The sequence below is a fragment of the Grammomys surdaster genome, unplaced genomic scaffold (assembly GCF_004785775.1).
Source record: "Grammomys surdaster isolate TR1022 unplaced genomic scaffold, NIH_TR_1.0 62, whole genome shotgun sequence".
NCBI classification, from domain to species: domain Eukaryota; kingdom Metazoa; phylum Chordata; class Mammalia; order Rodentia; family Muridae; genus Grammomys; species Grammomys surdaster.
In genome coordinates, this window is record NW_021604564.1 from 22,580,575 (window position 1) to 22,607,103 (window position 26,529).

The window sequence follows — 26,529 nt, forward strand, 5'->3', positions numbered from 1 at the left end:
TCAAAGGTGACGCCTTGCCCTTTGTTGCCCTTTGCTTCAGTATCAAGAGCAGCTCAGGAAAGGACTGTGAAAGGCTATCAGAGACTCGACGGCTTGAGAATTCCCCAGTTTTAGAACTGGGGCTCAAACAAAGACTGAATGTGTGGCTGACAGTTTTCTGAAACCCCAGAAAGAGTAAGAACCCTGAGGATTCAACAGGACTGAAGGTAGCCAAGAGGGTGTCAGTCAAACCCATGCACCCCTAGATAGCTTTGCCACTGTCCCTCCTAGTCTCAGCAAAAACCACAAAGAGCACAACTGTCTCAGAACACAACTTTGTGTCTCAATGACGTAAACCTGGAAACAACCATAGAAGCCCCCAAATATGATTGAGAACATGTCATTCCCAGGAGATTGTCCACACTTATAATCTTGCATAGACTCAGAACTTTCCATCCCATTGGGAAGCTGAGGCTGGCAGAACCACTCAGCTGACACAAACCACCTTTCATGGAAGAGGAAAAGGGCTCAGAGTGAAAATCCCTGAGGCCCAAGACTTAAACCACAAAGGATGTTCCCAGGCCTCTCCCAGATTGGCTTTAAACTGTTTTCTAGGTTTCCCATTTCTGGATGAGAATGTTTATGATTCTATCATCCTGCTACTGCCCACTTCCTTCTCTCTCTCCTCTTCCAATTCTTCTTCCTCCTCTTCATCACCATCATCTCCCTCCTTTCCTCCCTTTTGTTATTCTCTGTTTCCTTTTTTGTTGTTGCTGTTTGATTTTTTTTTTTTTTTTTTCTGAAATGAGGTCTCACTATGAAGTCAGGTTGGCCTCTAACTCACCAAGTTCCTCTAGCCTTAGCGGTTGGGATTTTAGGTGTGTGCTACCACACCCAGCTTGAATCAGTTTCCAATTGCCCTGTAACAACCTGCCACACCTACAGTGCTTTAAAGCAGGTGGTGAGTGTCCTGTAGCTCCAGGGGATTCAACACCTTCTTATGACTTCCAAGGGCATCTGCATACACAGAGCTTACACTCACCCAGGCATAAACACAAACATACGAAAAATAATAATCTTAAAAGGAAAAGGAGGCATTAGTCTCTCCACCTGAAATAAAGAGCACAGGCATTGTCTCTGTGTGAGCGCCACCTTGACTGAGTGTGCCTCGTCCCATGGATTCACCTTCGTTTATTTCACCACAACTGGATATTTTATGAATATGTGAAATACAATGACATTCAGAAAGTAGAACTTTTGAGACCCAATACTAAAATATATGCATATGCATAAAAGGGGCATCATATTAATTCATACATACATACATATGCAAATAGGGACATCTTATTAACTCTGTAACTGTCCCTGCTTCAGTAGTCCCTCTACAACAGGTTTCACCAATATTTGCCTTGTGACTTCTGTGCTTTGTTCTACTGTGTGCCTTCTTTGTCTGAGCCACACTCCACATACACAGCCTCTGACCCTTGAACACTAGTTCTGGAGTTCATCTTTCTTCTGACTTAAGCTGTGACTTTCACTGAGGGCTTTCTCATCCGCATTTCCCTGATTAGAAAGCAGAAGGTTGCATGCCTGCCACTCCAGTTAATTCCGGGTGTCCTTTCGAATGGCACCTCTCCCTCACTCCCAAATGCATTCATCTGGTCCCTGATGCCCAGCTGTGTTTGGAAATAAGGCTGTAGGTGTCCAGTTAAGTTAAATGTGTTTCAATGCTCTAACCCAGTAGAAACGGAGCCTCAAAAGGAGAGACAGGGATGGATGTTTGCATAGAGGATGGGTAAGTGAAGGCACAGTGCCAACATGGCCACTGTCAAACCAAGGTCAGAGGCCTGGCCAGATGCCAAGCCTGCTGGTGTCTAAATCTTAGGCTTCTGGTTTTCAGAACCACGAGATGCATTTCTGTAGGTCATATCACTGTCCACTGCTTTCTCTGATGACAATCCTAGCAAAGGATCCAGGGACTGCCCAGCTCTTCATATGGGACTCATCTGTTGTCTCTCAACAACAGAACAAAATCCCAACATCAAAAAGCACTCAGGAGCTCAGGTGGATGAGTGAAGGCAAGAACGAGCGCTATTTTCAGGAACTTAAAATCTTGGGAAATATTTACACCAAGTTCAATATTTCTAACTTCCAAGTTCTGCCAAGTTTGTCATCTAGCTTGCCCCTCCACACTTCTGAAAAAAACTGCTGTCACCGATGTCACTAATGACCCTCAGATATGCTAATTCTCACCCCTCCCCCTTTGTCTTGATGCTTCAAACAATGACTTTCTATCAGCTATTTTCCTAGTTGTAACAATATACCTCACCAAAGCAACTTAAGGAAGGAAGGGTTTGTATTGGCTCACAGAGTCCATCATGGTGGGGAAAGCCTGACAACAGAAGCACCAGTCAGGAAGTAGATGAATGTGGGTATTAAGCTTGCTATCCTCTTTTTATTCAGTCCAGGACCCCAAGCCACAGAATGGTGCTCCCACCATTAAAGTCTTCCCACTTTAAATGATCCAATTAGAATCACCCTCCCAGGTGCTCCCAGGCTTGTCTCCTGCATTATTCCAGAACTTGTCAGGTTGACATTCAATGCTAGCATTACGTGTTTTCTGAGAGAGAGAGCCCTGCTAGTTGAGCTGACTTCTGCGGTCTTCTTTTGGTCCATCTCATTCATTGCCCTTCAGTGTGATGGTTTCCTGGGTTCCACTTCCCATTTCTCATCTCTGGATAGGGTCACTTTCAAACGTTCCCCCCTCTGCTCTTGTCTGTAGCAAAGGCTCCCCTGAACAGGCCTGCCTGGCCCAACTCGCTTCTGCACCCTGACCTCTGACACTAACTTCTTCGATGCTTTCACAAAGATTTGAAAGTCAATGTGTTTAGCATCAAATGCCGATGATAACTTTGAGATAGGGGAAAATGTAGAATGGAGATAGTGAGGATTGTAGAGTTGGGGGTAAATAGTTTTGCAGTGCAAACTTTCTAGAGATAAAGGAGACCAAAACAAAACAGAGCATACTGAATCTGTAAGGAAGAAACAAGAGGACTGGATGGCTGCCAGTACAAGAAGCCCCCAAGTTTGTTATGCTCTTGGCTGGAAGCCACTGGGGACTTAAGACATGAATTCTCTATCAGGGAGGTTGGTCAAAAGAACACCTGTGGATATTTAGAAGTTACCTCTAATGAGTAAGTTGTTAAAGCCAACCACTTGGTTTTCTTTTTTCATTCTTTATGTTGGGACATCAAGTTTTTATTTTTATTTTTTGCCTCAGCACACATTTATAGTTTAACATAATTGAGTAATCATGTTTATGTAGCTTCTAAACTATGTTCATGTGGGAATGTACTTGCCCTATTAAACAAAGAGTGTAAATATCTTATGTTTAACTAATCATAAGCCAATTACATGCTGATACAAATAATGTAATTTTATAAAAGTTTTTTTTCAAAGCAATAATAGGAAAGACCATGAGAAGACTTCAGTACTCCCTCTTAACAAATCTCTTTAATGGCAGATGTAATAAAAGACAGCTGGGATCTTTGCCTGCTGGGAAATACATTCTTCTGTATTTACATACAACAGCCAAGCTGAGCGCAACATGTAGTTTAAAAAGACACACAGAGTTATAACAGTTTTTTCATGTAATAATTAATGTTCCGCTTCATATTGCACCAGAATTTGGCAAACAAAGACATATTAAACAAACATTACGTTTAAAAATGGGATCTGAGTTCATGGCGATTCATTTAATTGACTGATGCAATTAAATCTAGTTGATCTGTCTTGCACTATCACAGTATATTTTATTGGCATATTAAAATAGATTCAGTTGCTCTATCTTAAACTTCAGATGGGTTTTTTTTTTTCAGACGTGCATAACATTGACTTTTTATGCTCTGGCAAATACTCACTGAGATCGGTAGACACATTCTCTTATAGAATGTACAGAATGACAACAATTAAAACCCAAATCTTGGGATCCCCACAAATCTCATTCAAAAGAGAGAGAAAGGGGGCTGTCTGAGCAGGAAAGGAAGAATTAGGACTAGGCATAGTGGCATGCACATACGAAAATGCCAGAAAAAAAAAAAAAACCTTTACATCGTACACTGCTTTGTACATAGCCTTTAAAAAAAAACTAATTTAAAAATACTGGCACTTTGACAAAGATGGCTACTAGCATCTCAAGATAAATAGAATGCTTCTGGGTGTTTGACCTGTTCGACCTGTTCGTGCACCAAGTTCATGCCTGGTGATTGAAGAGGGCATCCAATCTCCCAGGACCTGAGTTACAGAAGGTTGTGAGCTTCCTTGTGTAGAGGGGGTGCGGGGGGGATTAAAGTCAAGTTCTTGGGAAGAGCAGCAAGTGCTCTTACCCACTGACTCATCTCCTGTTCTATTCCAAGATTTTTTTATTGCAGTTTGAAAGCCTATATTTTGCCATCAGCAATAAATATTGCCACTTGACTTCCTGTAGATGACAGACATATGTCTTTCACTGTTGAGAAACCCTACACTACACTCCCTAGACTGACTCCCTGACAAAAAGTATGACTGTTGTGTTAGTCATCCTGACAGTTCAGGATAGTGTTCATGAAAACTGTATAGTTCAACTGACCGCTCAGAGCATGCTGAGCAGTTACCAAGGCAACGGGTTCATGTAGGAAATACACCCAGCTGTGAGATTTTTAGTAAAAATAACCTCTGTACTTTCCTTGGCAGTGACATCAAGTCAAGCTGGCTTTGTTTCTACACTCTATCTGTGAAGTGGTGAACTGCAGTGACTTATGGCCCTACTGAGTGCACCTGCCAGCTGGATATGGAGAGGTACCAGCCCCTTAGCCTTTGGTTAAACATTAGCGTAGAGAACAAGCAAATAGCTTTTTATTATTTTCATGAAGATTCCTTTAGCCTCATGGATCCATGACTAATGTCTTAGAGCCCTTTAATGTGGTTTAAAGGCATGTGTGCATGTGCCTGTGTACACATACACATACACACACACACATACACAAACATGATCACCTTCTTCATTAATGTCACCATTTAGCAATTAAGGCCATGGCAGGAGGGCAGCAACTTCAATTAGCTGCTGAAAGGGGTTGATTGGATTTTATATTAAGACAGAATCTCTATGTGTAGCCCTGGCTGGCCTCAAATTCACAGAGATTCACCTACCTCTGCCTTTCTTGGGATGAAAGGTATGTACCACCACAATCAGCCAAGTCAGTTGCTTAAGCATTACTTCTGAGTGTCTGTGAAGGGATGTCCAGAGGAGATGTGTGCCTGAGTTGGCAGACTGTTAGGAGAACATCAACTTCAGCGCATTTGGCACCATTTAAAGAATTGGAGTCAGACAGAACTGGAGGACAAAAAGAATAACTTATCTGATTGTCCCTGTCCTGAGATACCCCCCCCCACTATGCCCCGGCCATGAAAAATATAATACTTCTTTCCAAAATTCCTGGCCTTGGATCTGTGAGGTTTACAATCCTCTGCAGCCATTCTATACCATTTGTCCTTGGACTTAGAATTCCTGAATCAGGTCCTTTAGCTCATGTGGTTCAGAGGCCTTTTAGACTTGGCCCAAATAGCATCAGCTCACCCCCACTCGCAGATTCTGGGCCTCCCTGTTCTCTCGAGCACACCCTGAGCATTTATCCCTGTCATGGTACATCCTAATTTCTTTAAGCGTGCCCACATTTGATTCCTTGTCACCACGGTTAGGATCTGTTTGGTGTTTCTGTTTTTATCAGGGAACCACAACTTCTTCCTTATCCATCTTTCTCCAATGCATCCGCCATATTGCTACAGGGGTGTTCATTGGAAATCATGTCACTCAGCACTTTCAAAACTTCCGTGGTTGTATCCAATCTCTGTCACCAGGAGGGAAAAGTCAGCCATTCTTTCGAGGGAACAAAAGCCCATGTGATTCTAATCCTTCCATTGAGATAAATGACAGGTCTCACTCACCCTACCCCATCCCACCCCGCCCCCTTAGTTTCATCATAGGCTCCCAAACCCACAGCATGTGTAAATTCATCCACCACTGAGAACTGGAGCCAGCAGGTGTAATGCCAGCCTTTCCCTACGTGGTCTCACACTGTAACTAGGGCACCTTCACTAATTATTTGGGTGACTTTTCGTATATTCTGTGAGCTCCTTCAGGGCAGAGGCCATGTGCACTCATCATGTACTCCCTCCTGCCCCCGGTAGCCCCCCTCTTCTGTCAGGTATTCCCATCCTCTGTAACTCGTGTTGAATAAAGACATGTGCTCTACCGAGCCCAGAGAGCCAGAGTTGCTTTTATAAAAACACTCTCATGTAACATAGCAGTGCCTCGGTGTTTTCATTGTAATCTTGATGAACATATCTCCTCATCCCACACAAATCTGTTCTTCCTTTTGGATTGCTGTCACTGTTTGGGTACATTCTCCCTTTGGCTGCTCAAATCACAAGACTAGGCATTACCCCACACTTCTCCCTTCTTCTCTTTATTGTTTATATGAAATCTCTTTATTCACCAAAGTACCTTTTATTTGATTTGGTTTTTTTCTTAGTGGAATATTTTTTTATTCACACAATGTATTTTGGCATTACTTATCCCAGCCTATTCCTTGCTTTTTGAGACAGGCTCTCACTGCATTAGCTCAGGCTGATCTGGAACTCCCAATCTTCCAGCTTCCTTCTTCTGAGGGCTGAGATTAAAGGCAAGTGAGGCCTTCCCGGACCAAGCACCTGTACGACCACACTTTTATAACCACCTTCTCCTCATTGCCCATTGTTATAGCACCAGATCGGATCACCAGCTCCAGTCTTCACTGTAGCCTATACTACTGCAGAGCAATCTGTCTTCTAACTGATCTCTGTTGCATTCTATGAGGTTTTATCATTGGCCACCTTTACTGTATATAATGCTCATTGAGTAGCCCCCCTGGCGAGGCACCGTCCAGGAAACACTTCCTCTTGCCTACTCCCCCACCCCAACCCATGCATTGCGCATGAGCTAACCCACTTAGCACTTTAGACCCCACACTTTGGAAGCCACACAGGCCATAGTTTCTTCAGCGGTTCCTCTATCAGGATCTAGTTGTTCCACATGGCCATTCAATACCTTGATGAATGAATATGAATTACAGGAAAGACAGGCATGGAAGCTGCCAAGTACCAACTCATTCTTTATTCTACTTTCAGTGATTATCAAATCACCTTTAGAGGAGGAGAAGGGGTAATAACCATTGCCTTAATTCATTCAGAAGGAGAGCCATGAATGAAAATTATGGCCCACAAGGCAGCAGCTGCAGCCAGGGCTTTCTTTTAGAATTAAAAGGTAAGATGAGAACTGAGATGTAGATTTCTAGATTATTATTAAAACGATGACTTCACGAAACCTAAAAGTATATGGGACATTTTGTACTTTTGAAATCTGTTAGCATAAAACATACTGATAGCCTGTTTCAGCGACGGGAATAATTGAGCAATGGTTATTATTCTAATGCCCTTGAAATCTCTGCTCTAAAAGAAAACAAGTTTCTCTCTCTTTCTCTATCTCTTTCCCTCTCTCTTTCTCTCAGAATGCACAATTTTGTATAGAGTAAATATATCATACTGTCAGTAAATGCGATACATCATATATTATATGCCGCAGGAAAAATTGAATGGGCAGCATGCAGTGTGCAGTTCTCCCACTATAGATGAAAGGCACTCAAGAAATTTCAGGGAATTCTAAACTTCCATTATCTCCAAGTTATCACTGTCATTTTTCTATTACAACTGAGGTTATGCCCCACTGTATGTTCTGCTTTGCAGACGTAAGAATTTTGGATGTAATTAACATAATTAACTCATTGGGGCACTTTGATGGCCTCTGAGGTGTTGGTCCATCATGGGAAAGGAGGAAGGCTGAGTCTATGCTCTGAGAGGACCTGGAGACTGTTTGCCATTGCACTTCCTGGGACCGGCTTTTTCCAGCTAGGCCTGAGCTCCTGAAGTTTCCATGACTTCTTAGAACATACCAGAGCACATGTTCAACCTAAGCCGCTGCGGGAGACACTTCATGCTTTAACTGTGGCTCCAGGGAGAGGAGTAAAAGTATTAAATGCCATCTAAACTGCACAAACTGAGCAATCAGAGCGGATGCTGGCGTGGTCCATGAGGACGCATGGCTTCAAGAGTGCTGTGTCCTTGCTGGTTGCTAGTCTGTTGGCTCTCTCACATTGTCTTTCTAACTCTGGAGTTCTTTGCTTAATGCACAGTGAATATACATTGTGTTTACCATTGCCCTAAGTTTGGTTTGAAATAAAAACAAATGAATTCTCCCCTCCCTGAAGGCTGTAGTTCTCAGTATAGTGGGTGCAGCCTGGCACCTGGGCCTGGCTGTCTACTTAGAATGTTGAGAACATTCTAATCCTTCCTGGGTTCTTTTTCATCCACAAGACTGCTAAAAGCTAGTTTTGGAAATGCAATCCCTCTCCTCTCCCCTCTTCTCCACTCCCCTCCCCTTCCCTCCCCTCTTCTCCTCTCCATCCTCTCCTCCCATCCCTTCCTCTCCCCTCCCCTCCTCTCCCCTCCTCTCCTCTCCCCTCCCCTCCTTTCCCCCCTCTCCTCTCCCCCCTCTCCTCTCCTCCACTCCTCTCCTCCCTCTCCTCTCCCTTCCCCTCCCCTCTCCATCTTTTTGCTATACTGCTCATTCTCTCTAGATTGTTTTCTCAAACTCTGACTCTCCTGGCTCAAGCACATGTCCTGTCTTGAATGAATTAAGAAATACCTTTCATGCAGATTTCTGTGAATTTGAGGCCAGCACAGTCTATGTAGTAAGACTCTGTCTCAGAAAAGAATGAATGAAGGAAGAAAAGGATAGGGAAAAATAGTAAAGGAAAGGAGAAAGCTTTTCGGGGCAGTCCATCATTTTAACATTTCAACATAACCTTGTCAGCTACAAAGCTCACACTCAAGAGAACCTTGCAATCAAGTTTTAAAAACATTATAAAAAGAAAAACTGTAATATTTTAAAATGAGTTTATCCTTTCGTGTTATACTGAAATCATAGCTATCCTGGGCTGCATGTGGCCTGTGGGGCACTCAGTTGAATAGCTCTAGGCAGGGTGCTAATGAGGCACAGGTTAAGTATGTCTGCAACTTGTAAAGGAAGGCTGTTCCACAGAGGAATATGGAGTGGGAGAGACCCTCCCATGGATGTGAGCAGTTCCATGCGGGGCCTGGGATACCTGACAGAGTATAAAGAATGGAAAGGATACCCCATCCCATCCTTGTCTCTGCTTCCTGAATTCCCAATGTGAGCAAGCAGCCTTCCACCATAATCAGCAGGGACTAGTCCCACCACCACGCCTTCCCACCGTGACAGACTGTATGTCTGGAACCATGAGCTAAAATAACCCTTCCACCGTGACAAGAAAAGTAAATAGCACACTGAATCACTGTGAAGCGTGTATGTCCTAGAATGAACATTTACAGTGTAGCTAGGGCGTCTCTCTCTCTCTCTCTCTCTCTCTCTCTCTCTCTCTCTCTCTCTCTCTCTCTGCCTCTCTGTCTCTCTCTCCATAGTCAACAGGCTCCCCTGTTGAGACTGTACTAAGCACTTGCATGCTGGCAATCTGGTCATGTTTTGTGTACCTATGACATCACTTTTCTAGTTCCTTTGCTATCTCCTTGGTGAGTCCAATTATCCTTAGATATCTGTGGGGGATTGGCTTCTGGACCAATTGAAGCTACTAAAGTTTATGGATGGGCCTGAGAATGTAGCTTAAGGGTAGAGTACTTGCTTAACCTGCACAGGCCCTGGGTTGACTCTGGGTTGGGGGTGTGTGTGAAAGTGCCATAGTGCTTGCATATAAGCTACTGGTGAGTGCATACTATAAGTGTCTTCATCATCACAGAATGTCGGTGTAGCTTCTATGCACTGCCCATTGACTTACGACAAGGAATAAAGCTCATCTGATTGTTTTCAGATGTTTTCCATCCATGGGTCCTTGAATCTGCTGATTTATCTGACTATAGGCTCAAAACTTGCAAAAGAGATTGAATGAGGCAAGTCCTGAGAGACTTCAGGAATGACTCACAAAAGTAGAAATGGCGGTGGGGTTGGGTGAAGGCATTGGGGGCACAGTTCCCGAACACCTCTCTGCACCTTGGCTTCCTCCACTCCATAACTCCTTATTTGATTAGCACTTGCCTTTTGCCCATATCGAAATAGTCCTCATTAATATTTTGAGTACGGTTTTAATTACAAAGCCAACAGCTGATATGTCAGGTCTCCAGTGAGGGAAGGTGACTGTAAGTTATTCACCGGTTTCTGCTGTTATTCATGACCCTTCTCAATTAGGCCCTGACCCACTTTTCATCTGTTTAAAACCTTTTCCACACTTGGGATACTTTATTACTTCCCTCTCCATTACTGATGGAGTGAGTTCATTTTACACTTTGCAGGAAAAAAAATTACGTGCATGCCAAAAATCACCTCTCCTGTGACTTTCTCTGACCTAACATCCCCTAGCCCCTCCTGCTACTTCATAGGACTACCCTCTACTCCCCCCCCAGGGAAGGGGGGGGGCTCTTTTTCTCTTCTCTCCCTCCCTCCCTCCCTCCCTCCCCCTCCCTCCCCCCTCTCTCTCTGTGTTTGTGTGCTTATTTATATGCACGCATATGCATGTACACAGAGGTCAGAGGACATCCATGTAATTGTTTCTCTCACAGTGTCCTATAGTGAGAGTTTTGTTTTCTTTAAAAATCCAGTTATGTTTTGTGAATATGTTTTTGTTTTAATCCTGGGTGTTAGATAAAAGGCTGTAGGGGAATTCCCCTAGTTAATTGATTGACTAATAAAGATGACAAGAAGCTAATCGTTGGGAGAAAAGGAGGAGGCAGGCCTTCTGGGTCCAAGAGAGGAAGAGGGGACGCAGGAAGAAGAAACTGCCATTTTTACGGTGAGGTGAGAGCAAGAGGAGGCAAGATGTAGGCTAGGAACTGTAAGACCTGGTGGTGACCTCTGCCACCAGAAGATTTCTAGCATAGAATAGCTGATGAGTCTAAGATGATAGATTCCGTGCCCAGCAGTTGTGTCATCTGTTGATGTTAACTAAGGTTGTCTGGTGTTTTCTGTTCACAACAACTCAGTTGGGCTGGAGGGAAAGAATATAGCCTGGGCAGAATTTAGCCAGGCTTTGGAATGGGAAGATTGGGCAAAGGACCAGAAGATAGGTAACCACAGTGGAGTGCGGGTTGGTAAGAGCGCACCCACAGCTGGCCATGGGGTTTGGGGGCTGGCAAGAGAGTGATCTCGGAGCTCTGGAGAGGCAGAACTGGCATTTGTGGGAGAGGCATTAGCTAGGAGAAACACATGGTCTTAGTCTCAGGCTATCCACTGGGCTAGGAACAAAGACCAGTGATGTAGGCACATAGCTGATTTAGCATGGACCGTTTTTTTTTTTTTTTTTTTTTGTAAAACTACACTCTACAAAAGACTGCTGCACAGTTGGTGACTATGGTTTGCATCCTGCACTAGCAGGGGTGTGATCGTTGCCAGCAGCAGATTCTGGGGACTCTGGCGTGGGTATAAACATCAGAGTCCCCAGAGAGTCTCGAGCACATGGAAAAGGCTGTTGCTCCTGTTTGCTGCTGCTGCTGTTTGACCAGAAGCTGGAGGTACCCTGGCTCTGAAGATTGGACTTGCTTCTAGGAACACAATGACCCTAATTAGAAGGAAGTAATCTAAAGATGTCTATGCCCCCTTTCTCAATCTAACCTTCTTTCTCTTCTACTTAGTGTTGTGGGTTAGAAGGGATCAGGGTGGGATAAAGTTTGGAAAGATAAGAGACATAGGAACCCAATAAAATGGTTAGAAGAAATACCACCAACACTGTCCATCTTACTTATTTGTGAGGCAGGGTCTTTCACTGGCCTGAAACTAACCAAGTGAACTATAGTGGCTGACTATCCAGCCATAGAGATCTGTCTGTCTCTACCTCTTCAGCACAGCTGTGCTGTGGCCCACCACTTCCAACTCTTTCTTACAGATTCCAGATGTGGAACTCAGGTCCTGGAAAGCAAGTGTCTTAGTGATGAATGTCCTCTCCCAGTCCCTCAATCTTCCTGCTTCATGTAGTTCATAAGCATCCTTTTGTTTCCTAAAGAAGCAAGTTAAATAGAGTACATGTTATAAAACATCTGCAATTCAAAGCATGTTTCAAATGGTGCCATCCACAAATGCTTAGAAAACTAAACCCTCTGAGAAATTCCATGTGATGTAATCCAGTTAGTCATTACACTGTCCTTCCTTTGGGCCCAGCAGGATCCTAAGGGCTCTGAGAGCTAGCCTCCTGCCCTCATATTCAAGGCTAGACATACTTTCAGCTGGTGTTGTAATCTCTTTGATTTGTAACTCTGCTCTTTAAGGTTTTAATGCCAACTGTAAAATAGTCATTTAAATTCCTAATTCCATGGCTGCTAGTGTATCAAGAACCAGCCAGAAACTCCCAGTAACATCCATTCATTTCAATTGAAGCTTTGGGAGACATAGGGGAGAGAAAAACGAGCTAAACACTTAATTTGAGGTTCTATGCTAGACTGTTCAAATAGATCAACACCTAGTCTAACTACCCAGCTAGCAAGGCTAGAGGAGGGGAGAAGATCAGAGAACAGCAGGGAAAGCACTTCCGGGTGGGAGGAAATCACAGGAGCCCAGCGAAGGTTGCTAGTTACATTTTCATGGGAACGATGGGCTCACTGTTGTTAATGTGTAGTGGCAGATGCTTTACAAAGATGCTGTTCTTTGTTGAAGACATCTGAAGCTTATTACATATGGATTTCATGTGGGCAAGTGTGTATGTGTGTGCATGAGTGTGTGCATGAATGTGTGTGTGTGTGTGTATGTGTGTGTGTGTGTGTGTTGAGGATTGAGTGCATAGAGGGGTGCATGTGGTGAGGTGCGTGTATGTAAGTGTGTGTGTGGGGGTAAGGGGTGCATGCGTGAATGTGTGTATGTAAATGTATGCTGTGCGTGTGTATGAATGTGTATGTGAATGCATGAAATATGTGTGTATGTGTATATGTGTGTGTATGTAGTATGCATGTGTGGTATGGTGTGTGTGTCTGTCCAGTCCAGACTACAACCTTGAGTGTTTGTTTGTGCCTCAGATTTCATCACCTTATTTTTTGAGACAGGATCTCTCCTTGCCTGGAGCTCATTCCTTCAGCTGGACTGGCTAACCATTGAGCCCTGAGATACCTCCGAACATGGCCTCCCCAGTGTGCCTTTTATTCTCATGGTCTTTTTAGTAATAACAACAGAATTAATATTTTGATATAATGTTAATATTGTCACTGTGGAGTCAATTTCTGTCTCAGAACCTAATTTACTTATTTGTGAAGGCATTTACCTCCTTGTCCTCTTGTTTTTAGTTGATTAAGTTAGAAGATTGAGAAAGTCAAAAGAGACAAATGGAAAGAGATCTGATCTTTCCTTCTGTTCCATATATTGTTCTCATATCTCCAGAGAAGTTTGTTAACTTGGAGTAGACCAAGTAGAATAGTGTGTGTAACTAACTCCTGCTCTTGGGAAGCTGGGGCAAGGAGAAGAGTCTCAAGTTCAAGGTCACCTTCAGCTGCATTGCTACAAGACCCAGTTTCAAAAGGGCAACAACTTCCCCCCCCCCCAGGAGAAAGATGCTGATGTATAAACATTGTTTTGATTAATTTCACTCAGTATGAGAATGCAATTGAAAATACTTTAGTTATGTCACTACTGAAGATTGTTCATCTCTAGAGTGGATGCATGAAGCCAAATACTTTACCCTTTATGAGGAGAAAGAGTTAGCTAGGAGTCAGAACTGGCATATGTGGGTGAAGCTTCATGGTTCAGGAAGGAAAATATGAGTCTCAACATGGTTTCCATGGACATTCTACTAACTTTTGGGACCAAACACTGCACATATTAACTCCTCTGTTTTCCCTTGCAAGCCCATTTTCATTAGTCAAAATAAAGTTAAACAAAGAAAAAATCATTAGTTCAAATTTTTCTTGTGTAGGAAATAATAGATCTGTGAAAGTACCTTAAAGAGAAGCCAGAATTAAGTGAATTCTGGGAAATTGGATTTCACAGGGATCCACTTTGTGGATTCATGCTTACGCTTAGCTAAGTATCAGGTAGATTTAACCTGCAGCTGCTGAAACTCCCTAAGCAGCAAGGTTATTTATTTGCTCAACTCTGTCCAAAGTCAACCCCGTTGATATTAACTGGTATTATATATCTCTCTGAAGTGAGTCAGGCTGTTGAAGACATGGCTTGCACTAGGGGAATCCCTCCCTCCCCAGTACATCTTCATCCCTATTTTTTTTTTTAATTTTAGTACCACAGACTACTCCGACAAATACTATTAACCTCTCTTATTTCACAGAACTCGCTATCATTTTCCTTAATTGGTGATTGTGTATTTTTACTTTAAGTACTCAAGTAGAGTCTGATTTGGATATGGTGGGAGCTTTCTGCTGCACTCCATCACACCAATCAACATATGAACCCACCACACAATCACAACAGATCAGTCGTCACCAGTCCAATCACAACAGGTAGTCGCCATCACTGTAGAGCTCAGCCCTGCCCCTTTGTGTGTAGTAACTCTGTGACTCTGGCAGGAGCTACTCTAATTCCTGTGTATATTCACATCAACCCCAGAATGTGAAAAACCCTAAAGGAAGGTTACCTGCTCATTTCGATGAGCTGAGTAGGGAAGGTACAGTAGATGAAAGAGACAGTTCATAAATACTGATATCAAATATTTGTTATGATAATATATTTGAATTTTATAAATGCGTTTTAGTGGTTTGAATAGGTTTTGGCCCCAATTGAATGCTTGGCCCATTGGGAGCAGCACTATGAAGAGGTGTGTCTTTGTTAGAATAGATGTGGCCTTGTTGGAAGAAATGTGTCACTATGTGGCTAGGCTTTGTAGTCCTATGCTCAGGCTCCACCCAGCCTGGAAGAGAAAGCTCCTCCTGGCTGCCTTTAGAACTCTTGGCTCCAGCCAGGTAGTGGTGGTGCACGCCTTTAATCCCAGCACTTGGGAGGCAGAGGCAGGCGGATTTCTGAGTTCGAGGCCAGCCTGGTCTATAGAGTGAGTTCCAGGACAGCCAGGGCTACACAGAGAAACCCTGTCTCAAAAAACCAAAAAAAAAAAAAAAGAACTCTTGGCTCCTCTAGCACCATGTCTGCCTGGATGATGCCATGCTTCCCACCATGACAACAATGGACTGAACCTCTGAAAATGTAAGGCAGGGCCAATTAAATATTTGCCTTTATAAGAGTTGCCTTGGATATAGTGTCCCTTCAACAGCAATAAGACTCTAATTAAGACAAACATGTACTTTTGCTGTTTTAATTGTGTGTGTGTGTGTGTGTGTGTGTGTGTGTATGTGTGTTGTTTGTATGGATATGTGTACTTGAGAAGGCAGCTGAGGAGGCCAAAGGTGTCATATGCCTCTAGAATTGAAATGACAGGCAATTCAGAGTCACCCTACAGGTGCAGGAACTTGAATGTGGGTCCTTTGCAGTGTGTGATATTAACTGCTGAGCCATTTCTTCAGGTTCAACAGTGATGTACTTCATACACTTCATTAACATTGCCCAAGTCATGAATATGTGTTAGGTTTTATACCTTTTATTGTATGATTCTTGTACATAATTTTTAAATTCATTATTTCACTTAATATGCTGTCTGAAACACCTTTAAAATGCTTATTATTGTTTTTTGAGACATCCCTACATGAATATACTCTATGTCACTTCCATTTGTCTCTTCCTTTTGGCCCCTTTCACGTTCCCACATTCCCTCCCAAGGTCATGATTTTTCCTTCTACCACCATTACATACACATTACACATATGCACAAACACACCACACATACCACACCACACACACACACACACACACTTGCCTTAGAAACAAATGTTAACATTCTCTTAGTGTTGTCAGTGACTTGTAGCTTTTTTATCTGCATACACTACACCTTTAAAATATATTTGGAAACCAAGCTCTCCATCCTCTCAGTGTCCAGGGGGACATTTCTGCAGAAGTATTCCTGACTGTGGCATGTAAGTTAGACCAATATGCTCTTCAACTGTCTTGCAAAGATGTCCTGAGTTCTTCTCACTTCCCTCTGGTGACAGAATGGCTCCCAGATCACTGCCTGTGGAGACTGAAAGCAGGCGACAGACCTTAAGTTAATTAATTTTAGCATCCACTATATTCTATTCACATCCTTTAAGCATCAAGCTGAGTATCTAGGCAACCTGAACCTAGCTCCAGGGAACACTATCTTCCTCAGCACTCTACCTGTTGTTCCTTGTGACTCTTAACTGAATATTGAGGCAGCTTCTTCTTTATTTTTCCTTCCTGAAGGATCCAGCTCATGTTTGCTTCTTCATTTCTGGACTTTACTGAAACCTGCCCTTCTGGGAGAAGAGTTGCTGATTTCTGGCCTTTCTGCATATCCACCTGTTTACTACATTACCCACTAATGCAAGCTCCCTCTTCCATGCTCTAGGGTCTTAATCTTTGCTAAAGTTTCTATATATGTATGTATATAATTAAAACTCAACCATGCCCCCATATATTGATGTGTTCCACTTAAAACAACCTTTTGGAGGCAGGAGCTACAGTTGGCTATTTACACCTGGCACTTATCTCGTTCTCCATTATTGCTACCAAGTAATAATTTCCCCGACTTTCAAATCAGTTTTCCCTACTACAACAAAGCACCAAAGACTTGGTGGTTTACAAAAACAGGAGGAAAAAGTCTGAGATGAAGGGGCCAGCGTGTGAGGCTCAGATGAGGGTGTTCTGCAAAGCTCTGTACTCTTATTTCATTGTGTCCCTCAGAGGCAGTAAAGGGATAGGAGTGCTCACCTGGCTTCTAGTTATGGGAACACCAGTCCCATCTGTGAGGGCCCCACTCTCATGACCTCATGATCTTATAAAGGTCCTGTATCTAATTCTGTGTTAGGGGCTATAATTTCAACATAAGACCTGTGGAGAACATGTTCTTAACAACATTTTTGGAAGGCTCATTAACATTATTTACTTTCCATCAAATTATTCTTTATGAGCTCTTTTAAATGTTAGCTTTCTATTCTTTAAGTGTCTTTTTAACTTTTTATTTTATGGGTACAAGTGTTTTGCCTGCATGTGTGTCTGTGTAGACACACTTACCTTTTACTCACAGAGGTCAGAAGAAGGTGTTAAATGCCTTACAACTAAAGGGATAGATATTGTGAGCTTCCATGTGGGTGCTGGGACTAGAACCCCAGTCCTTTGAAAGAATAGACAGTATCCTAAACCAGTGAGCCATATCTCTAGCAAGCCTGCCCCCATAGTATTAGTCAGAATTCTCTAGAGTAAAAAAACTTACAGAATGAATATCTATCTATCTATCTATCTATCTATCTATCTATCTATCTATCTATCTATCTTTCTATCTGTGTATGTTTGTGTATGTATGAATAAAGGGAATTTATATATGTATATATTATATATGTATACATATATATGTGGGATTTATTGAAATGAATTACAGACTGTGGTTCAGCTAATCCAACAGTGGGTAGCTGTGAACAGAAAGTCTAAGAAACTAATAGTTTCTCAGTCCACAAGGCTGGATGTCTATGCTGGAATCCTAAATAAATAGTCTGTAATGCCAGTGAAAAAAATGAACTTGCTAACAAGCTGAGGGCAAGCAGGCAAAGAAAATTTCCTTCTTCTATGTCCTTATATGGGCTTTCAGCAGAAGTTATGGCTCACATTCAAGGTACGTATCTTCCTGTCTTAAGAACCGGATTAAAGGCACAATGTTTTCCTACCTCAAAGGTTTAGACTAGAAGTCAATTCATCCCTTCAAACCAAGCAAAAAAAGCTCACATGTGTGTTCTTGTTTTCTGGATTCTAATTTGTTCCAGGTATAGTCAAGTTGACAACCAAGAATAGCCATCACAGGAATATCCCTTATCAACTTGACACATAATCATATCTCCTCATGTAATGATTGATTTTCTTAAAAATATGAAAGCAATAACCAGGCCATAATAATACCTAAACATAATATTAATTATCCCACACATAATCACAAGCACATCATATACTTAACCAAGTGTAAGTAGTCATTATACACTTAACTAATTATGTCTACTTACCATGATATAACTATCCCTCATACAACTGAAGATGCATTATAAATTTAGAATGGGTGGCAATGTCCCTTGGGGAACATACTTTTAGTATTTCAAACTTAAATATGATGACAATTGATATTCTGATGTTACAACACATGACAAAGAAATTGAAGGAAAACACAAATGTATTCTTAAAATACAGCAGAAGCACTCATGTCAATTGCAATGTTCCTTTCTGCAACTGGTCATATAGCTTTGGCTGATATTTATAACTCCCCTTGGCAAGAACCTACAGATCTTGGCTCTTTGTCTAGGAGAGTGATCTATACCTTCATTTCTGATAGTTACTGTGCCCTTTGCCATCCTGCCTGGATTAGGCTGCTGTAGCTTCCCATTGACTATGACCACAGGATGTGTTAGCACCAAGAGAAGCCGTAAAGGCTTTCCTGGACTCCAAACATAATCTTTCTTATGTTTTTTTGTGGAGAAGCAATTCAATTTCCCCATAAGAATCCAGATCAATAACCCCTTATATCCCAGTTATTCCTTTCTTAGTCTGTTGGTTTAGGGGCATTAGAAACCCAAAGTAGTCAGTGGGAAGTCTGAGCTTCCCATTCAATGGAATGTTTGTTATGGCTCATGGCAAGATTGTTCTCCCTTTGGAACAAAAGCTTCTAGGCCAACCTATTCACACAGTATTGCTTCTGATCAAGGAACTCATTTCAAAGCCAGAGAAGTATGACAGTTTCCCATGATTGTAGAATACACTGTCTTAAGGTTGTGGAAACAGAAAGCAATTTTTGCCTTGTGCATAATTAGAGGTGATAGTAACAGAACTATTCCCTTTCTACCTTTTGATTTCTGGGCCTGTGGATCCTGGCTATGGGAAAAATCACGACTTATATTAGACGCTGATTCAAACCCTGTCCCAGTGCTCTAGGTTGCTGCTACCTCACTAGCACTATAACTTTGTATTTAAAAAGCCAGAGCATCTGTCTATCAGGCAAGCTGTTTCAGGATGGTGGGGAACATGGTAAGACAGTGGATTCCACAATCATGAGAAACTGTCATACTTCTCTGGCTGTGAAATGAGTTCCTTGATCAGAAGCAATACTGTGTGAATATAATGATGGTGAAGAAGGCATGCTGTAAGTCCACAGGTGTTGGTTTTGTACTCAACATTAGTTATAGCCAGGCTGGCCTTGGTGCATAGTAGTCCATGTTGTCAAGGCCCTATATAACCCCCATCTCTGCCATCATGGCAATGTTTTTCATGGGACAACTGGGCAATGACAAGAATGGCTTGGGGGAAAGGCTTATTTCCCACAGAATCAATAATTCTATTTACTTGATTATTGAACTCCTCCTTAGCTGAAATCACCTTTTCTCGAGGATTTACATAGGACATGAGTATCTTCACATTCTTCATCCATTTGGGGAAATCTATCCACATACTTCTTCCCCAGATATCTTTCTAACCAGTTTTCCAATTGTGCTCTTTTCAAATGCCTAATCATCCAGCCAATCCATAGGCTACATCCTATGAATCAGTGAACAATCACACATCTGGCCATTTCTTCTTCCGAACAAAAAGTCATATCATGTATACTGCCTGAAGTTCTGTCCACTGTTAAGATCATCCTTCACTGATGTAATTTAGGATTATCTCAGAAAAGGGTTATCATGTTGCAGCTGTCCACTTCTGGGTGATACCTGCATAACTTGCAGAACCATCCATAAACCAGGTCGTAGTCTTCTTTTCATCAATCAACTAACTATAGGGGATACCCCAAAAAGCTGTAGGTGCATGTTATGCAGCAGTTGGCATTGTAACAGAAGGAGAAACCATAGATATTTCAACAACTTCTTCATGTAACTTACTTGTATCATCAGGGCCTGATTGGGCCTAATCATGTATATACCACTTTCATTTGACTTATAGATTGCTAAATTTCTTACTTGTTAATTAACCCCCAGCTCATCATGGGCAGCTCAGGTGACACGATAATTTGGTAACCCACTGTCAAAGGTTCAGTTTCCACTAAGACTCAATAGCAGGCAAAGAAATGTCTTTCAAATAGAGAATGGTTGTCTGTAGATGATAATAAAGCTTCACTCCAAAATCTCAAAGGAATCTTCTGTTACTCACCTATAGGGGTCGGCCAAAAGCTCCCAACAGCCTATCTGACAGTGACCCCTCAAGTACCATCAGGTCTGCTGGATCACATGGTCCAGGTGATAGAGCAACCTTCACAGCAGCCTGGACCTGTTAAAGAGCCTTCTGTTCCAAGCCTCATAAAAAGTTAGCAGCTTTCTGAGTCACTTGGTATATGCACTGGAGTAATGCACAAGTGAGTAATGTGCTGTCCAAATAGGACCACTAAACACTGTGCTTTTTTCTATGTGATGGGAGGGAACAGGTACAATGATTTATCCTTCATGTTAGAAGGAATATTTCTGCATGCTTCACACCACTGAACTCCTGGGAAATTCACTGAGGTGGAAGACCCTTCAATTTTGGTTGGAAATGTTTTCCATCTCTGATATACATATGTATTACCAGTGAGTTCAAAGTGGTTGCTACCTCCTGCTCACTTGGTCCAATCAGCATAATGTCATCCACGTAGTGCATAAATGTAATATTGTGCGGAGGAGACAGATAATCAAGAGTCTTTCTAAGTTAGGACTCAGGACAGGAGAGTTAATAGATCCTTGAGATAAAACTGTAAAGGTATCCTTCTGACCTTGCCAACTGAAAGCTAATTGCTTTCAGTGGTACTTATGGATAACTATGTAGAAAAGGGCCTTTGCAAGATTAATAGTTACATACCATATACCAGAATATGTGTTAATTTTCTCAAGCTAGGACATCACATCTAGTCTAGCAACTGTGATCAGAGTCACTACCTGAGTTTTTGATAGTGAACTGCCATTCTTCACGATCCATATATCTTCTGCAGTGGCCAGACAGGAGAGTTAAAGGGAGATGTGGTGGAAACTACCACTTCTGCAACTTTCAAGTCCTGGATGGTGGCACTAATTCGTGCAGTTCTTCCAAAGTTTTTAATTTACTGTTTTCTTTGATAGAGGCAACTGTAAAGGCTTCCATTTTGCCTTTTAAATCATAACAGCCCTCAACCCACAGGTCATGGAACCAATGTGAGAATTCTTCCAACTTCTAAGTATATCTGGGGAAATACCCACAGGAAGAGTTTGAGGACCCACTGGACCTACTGTGAGTTGGATTTTAGCCAAAACTCCATTAATCACTTGACCTCCACAAGTTCCTACTTTAACTAGAGGGCCCCAATATTTCTTGGGATCTCCCAAAATCAGTGTCAATCTAGAACCAGTATCCAATATAACCCAGAAAGTCTAATTGTTTCCTTTCCTCCGGTATTCAGTTAACCATGGTAAAAAGCTTTAGATCCCTCTGAGAAATGTCCTAAATATGGTAGCATGAAGGAAACTGGTTCCCATTAGCTTACAGCAAGTGACATTATTTGAAAGGGTTAGGACATCTGGCCTTGTTGGAATAGGTATCACTGGGGCAGGGGTGGTTTGGGGTTTCAGATGTTCATGTTGGGCCCAGGGGTTCAGTCTCTCTTCCTACTGCCTACTGATCTGGATGTAGAACTCTCAGCTGCCTCTCTAGCACCACGACTGCCTGTGTGCCACCATGCTTCTCACCATGACTAATGGACTAAACTTCTGAAATAGTAAGCCAGCCCCAACTAAATGTTTTCTTTTATAAGAGTTGCTGCAGTCATTGTGTTTCTTCATAGCAATAGAAACCCTAACTAAGATATCCCCAAAAAGTTTTCATTATTTTGAGTAGAACTGTCACTTGAGTAGTTACAGATAATTGATTCCACTCTTAGTAATACACAGACTTGAAATACTTAAGTCTATATAAACCAGCAGCACAGTATTTACATATAACTATAAACTTCCTCCCACATGAGTCCAATAATCTCCACATAACTTATACTACCCACTGCAGTGCAAATGGCATGTGGATACTTGTTAGACCATCCTGCTTTGGGAATCATGCAATGTAAAAAACAACCTGTCCATCTTCAGACCAGATGCAGAATTTTGTCCCTGCAGTGACTCACTTCCTCTAACCTAACCCTACCTACTAAAGGTTGCACAGTCTTCTTTCATCTGGGGACCCGGTGTTTAACCACATAAGCCTACATGGGTTGTTTCACAGAATATCCCATCATGTGTGACAATATACCCCGAGCAGGGCACAGTTTTCTCTTGAGCCTCTTAGAATCCCATGTCAATTTGGAGAAGGTTGATTTAATAAAAAATTCCAAATAATAATAATAATATCTTGGAGACATCATTTGAGATATGCACAAATTGATTCAATTTTGTCCTCAGATAACCACACTTAGTTGATGAGGAAGCAGCCACATTAAGTTCAAATCATTTACACAATATCACTTAGATTCCAAGATCCCCAAGCTACAAGGGAAACCGAGTCCTCCATGCTCCACATCACCATGTATAGCAGTGAGTTAGTTAAACTGCTTTGGCTCCTGGCAGATGGGAGCATACTGCATGCACCTGCCCAAGAGCTCTCTGGATTCACAAATGAAAGACACACACACACACCGAGAGAGAGAGAGAGAAAGAGAGAGAGAGAGAGAGAGAGAGAGAGAGAGAGAGAGAGAGAGAGAGAGCAGCTAATATTGAAATGGTTAGGTACTTCTAAACCTCCCCCTAGGCTGGCAAACACTTCCCTCTGGTATTCCTGACTTAATATCTTTTAAAATCTATACTTCATCTCTGCTACCCTAGACTCAACTGGGGGAGTGGCCTTTAAGTTTCTTCTTACATGCCTTCTTTCATCTTTCTGCTTCCTTGTCATGGTGATTCTCCGTCTCTCCTCTCTCTCCCCCAGTCCCTTGCCTGCTCAATCTAAAAGTTCAGAGACTGTCTCCCTGGCCCAGCTAGCTATTGGCTGTTCGGCAATTATCTTTTACCAACCAAAGCCAGCTGGCAGCAGGAACCCTCAGGTCTGGAAGCTTGACTTTGGGAGCTGAATTAGGACAAAGCATTAGAACCAGTTCCAAACAATCATGCTTTGTTCTTCAAGGGTTACAAAAGAGGAGGTAGCATGGAGCTGGATCTTCATGCAGACAGTGCACATTCGAGGAGATTTTAACTAAACCCTGTATCATTCTGTGCTAGATGAGCTCTTCCTATGTGGCTTCCACTAACTTATCAAGATTTGCCTCCTGGTGATAATACTCAACAGTGGTGATGGTTGTGACTTTTTAATGAGACTACTGGAACTTTGTGTTCAATAAGAACCACTTTTTTTTTATCCTTTAGTATTCAAAACTTATAAATGTTCCTTGAAATTTCGTAGACACTATAGGATACTTGTTGAGTTGTCGAAATGGAAACAGCATATTAGAGTACTTTAGAGGATCCAGTAACTGGAAAACTTCCCGGCCCAAGTTCAGGGTAATGACAAAAAACACAAGAGATATAGCATTTGCAAGATGGAAGTTCACCTGGGGTACTTGAAGCTTATGATGCAACATGTACCAACAGGCATATCTTAGAACCATTTAACATCTTTAAAGAAGTATCTATCCAAATGTGAATTACTTAGATTGGGCTTCAAGGGACAGTGTACACGTAAGTCATATAACTTCTCCAGATCAGGCATCCAGGTGTAGTATAGTAGGAGATTTGGATTCAGGGTCTCCCATAGTGGCTGGCCTGGTTCCAGGTCTTCTGGGAGATATGACATGTGGATGACTGGGTCAGGGTATCCTGGGGTGGATGATATAGTGAACACTATTCCAGATGTTCCAATAAGGCAATAGTAAATATGTTGGCCTGGGCTTCATCTGAAGCTGTGTTTAAAGGTTCTGTTTCCAAGAGTTCTATCATATTACTGACAAATTCATGATAGTGGTTAGAGTTGCTCAAGTTTCTTTGCAAGTTTGTTTGAGTATTTTTAGGATGCAGGAATCTGGCTCCTCTTAGAGGGCATAAACCATGAAAGAACAGGGAAAAGTGAGAATTCCACAATGGCTTTATTTTGCAAAGTAACACATCTTTTTTATGCTGTTCGGTTGGTTTTGCCATTGAGGCCAAGTCACTGTGGCTGGAGGCAACGCAAGAGAATATGCAGGTGTGTTACCAGTGGCCATGTTGGATACTGAGACCCTAATCACCATTGTCATGCATTAAGATTGGCCTTTGGCAACAGAAGCTGGACCTACCACGGGGAGCTTGTTAAATCAAGTGTATGTATATCTGCTATGCTCACTGCCAAGAAAGAGCAGACGGAGAATTGAGCCTTATGACCAAGGTTTTGTTGTAATTGTTGTTGTTTGTCCAATGTCAACAATAAGACTGTTGGTCTCTAGTCTTCTGATGCAAAGAGAGAAGAGCAAGGGGCCAGGAGCACTGCAAGGAAACAAAGCATTAGAGATATGTCATAACCACATAGAAATACAGATCATTGTCAGAGTGCTATTAGCAAGTTCTAGGTTCTGTTCTCAGTACCACAAGAAGGAACTAGTCCCTCTACCAACAGATTGCACAAAACATGCCCATAATTTATTTGTCTGATTTCAGGCTTGAGGAAGATAGTAACAGTGTAGCTGCCTATCTTTCTGGAGTTCTTTGCAGCTAAAAGACTATTTCATCCTGTCTTCTCATGTGCTATCACCTTCAATCGTAGATGGATACCCAGGCCCTATAGTAAAGTAACATATTCAAGTTCATACATTGTACTTCAAGGATAAAATCCATGCCATTTATGCTTTTTATAACACTGTATTTTTATGTATCAGATTCCTTGAGGCATTTTATTCCCAACACAGATAAAGCCTATCACTCATGGTAAATGTGAAGAAAATTGCCTTGACCTCAAGGGTAGAACTGAATAGACATCAGTTATAGAACTAAATACATGAATTGAAATATCAGAATAGAATAGTGAGAACTGGTCATTTAATCAGCGTATTAGTCAGGATTTTCTAGAGGAACCAAACTAATATGATTTTATATATATGTATATACATATACATACATAATTAATATATAAAATATATAATATATATTATATATAATTATAGATATAATTGTATAATATATGTCTATTACATATATTATATTTGAGATAGCTAGATAATAGATAGAAATAGAACTTTGGATAGATAGATAGATAGATAGATAGATAGATAGATAGATAGATAGATTAGAATGGCTTAGAGTCTGTGGTCCAGCTGGTCCAGCAATGACTGTTTACTAATGGAAGTACCAAGAATTCAGTTGTTGTTCAATCCATGAAGCTAGATATCTCAGCTGATCTTCAGTATCTGCTGAAATCCTGAAGAATGCCGTTGAAGGGATGAACTTGCCAAAGAGAGCAAGCAGTCAAAGAGAGAGCAACAGCGTCTCTCTTCAACGAGCTTTATATAGGTTGCCCACATAAAGTACTGCCCAGATTGAACAAAGGTGCTTTTGAATAGCGTTGCCCCTCATATGGTCATATATTTGAATGCTTAGTCACGAGGGAGGGAAACTAAATGAAATGGTTATAAGGATTAGGAGATACCGCCTTGTTGGAGTAAGTTTGGCCTTCTTGAAGAAACTGTGTCTCTGGTGGTAGATTTTGAGGTTTCAAAAGTTCAAGCCAGGTCCAGTGTCTCTTTCTGCTTGCTGATTAAGATGTAGCTCTCAGACACTTCTCTAGCATTGCACCTTCCTGTCACCATGTCCCCTGCCACGATAATAATGGACTAAACCTCTGGATATCTGAACAAACCCTAAATTAAATGCTGTATTTCATTATAGTTATCTTGGTCTGCTGTCTCTTCATAGCAATAGAACGATGACTAAGGCATCTTCCCACCTCAAAAGATCTGGATTAAACATGAGTCTGCCCGTTCTGCCATACTCATAGAGTAGTGCCTTGCTCAGCCATTATCAGAGATGCTTCCTTCTGCCTCTGATGGGAACAAATTTGGATACCTGCAGCCAGACATTATGTAGAGAGTGTAAGACCTTGGAACACATTGCCTTAAATGGGATGTCTCCATCAAATCCCTCCTCTCAGGGCTCAGGGAACCCTGCAGAAGGGAAGATAGAAAGAGTGTAAGAGCCAGAGGTAGTGGGGTCTACCAAGAAAGTCAGGCCCACTAAATCAGCAGGATCGATGGGCATATGGACTTACAGGGATTGGGGAAGCATGTACACCAGGTCTGGTTTTTGTGCCTTCCCTTGAGCTCTTGTCCTTCTGTTTGTTTATCCAATTCAAATATATTTTTATTTATTTTATTTTATTTTATTTTATTTTATTTTATTTTATTTTATTTTATTTTA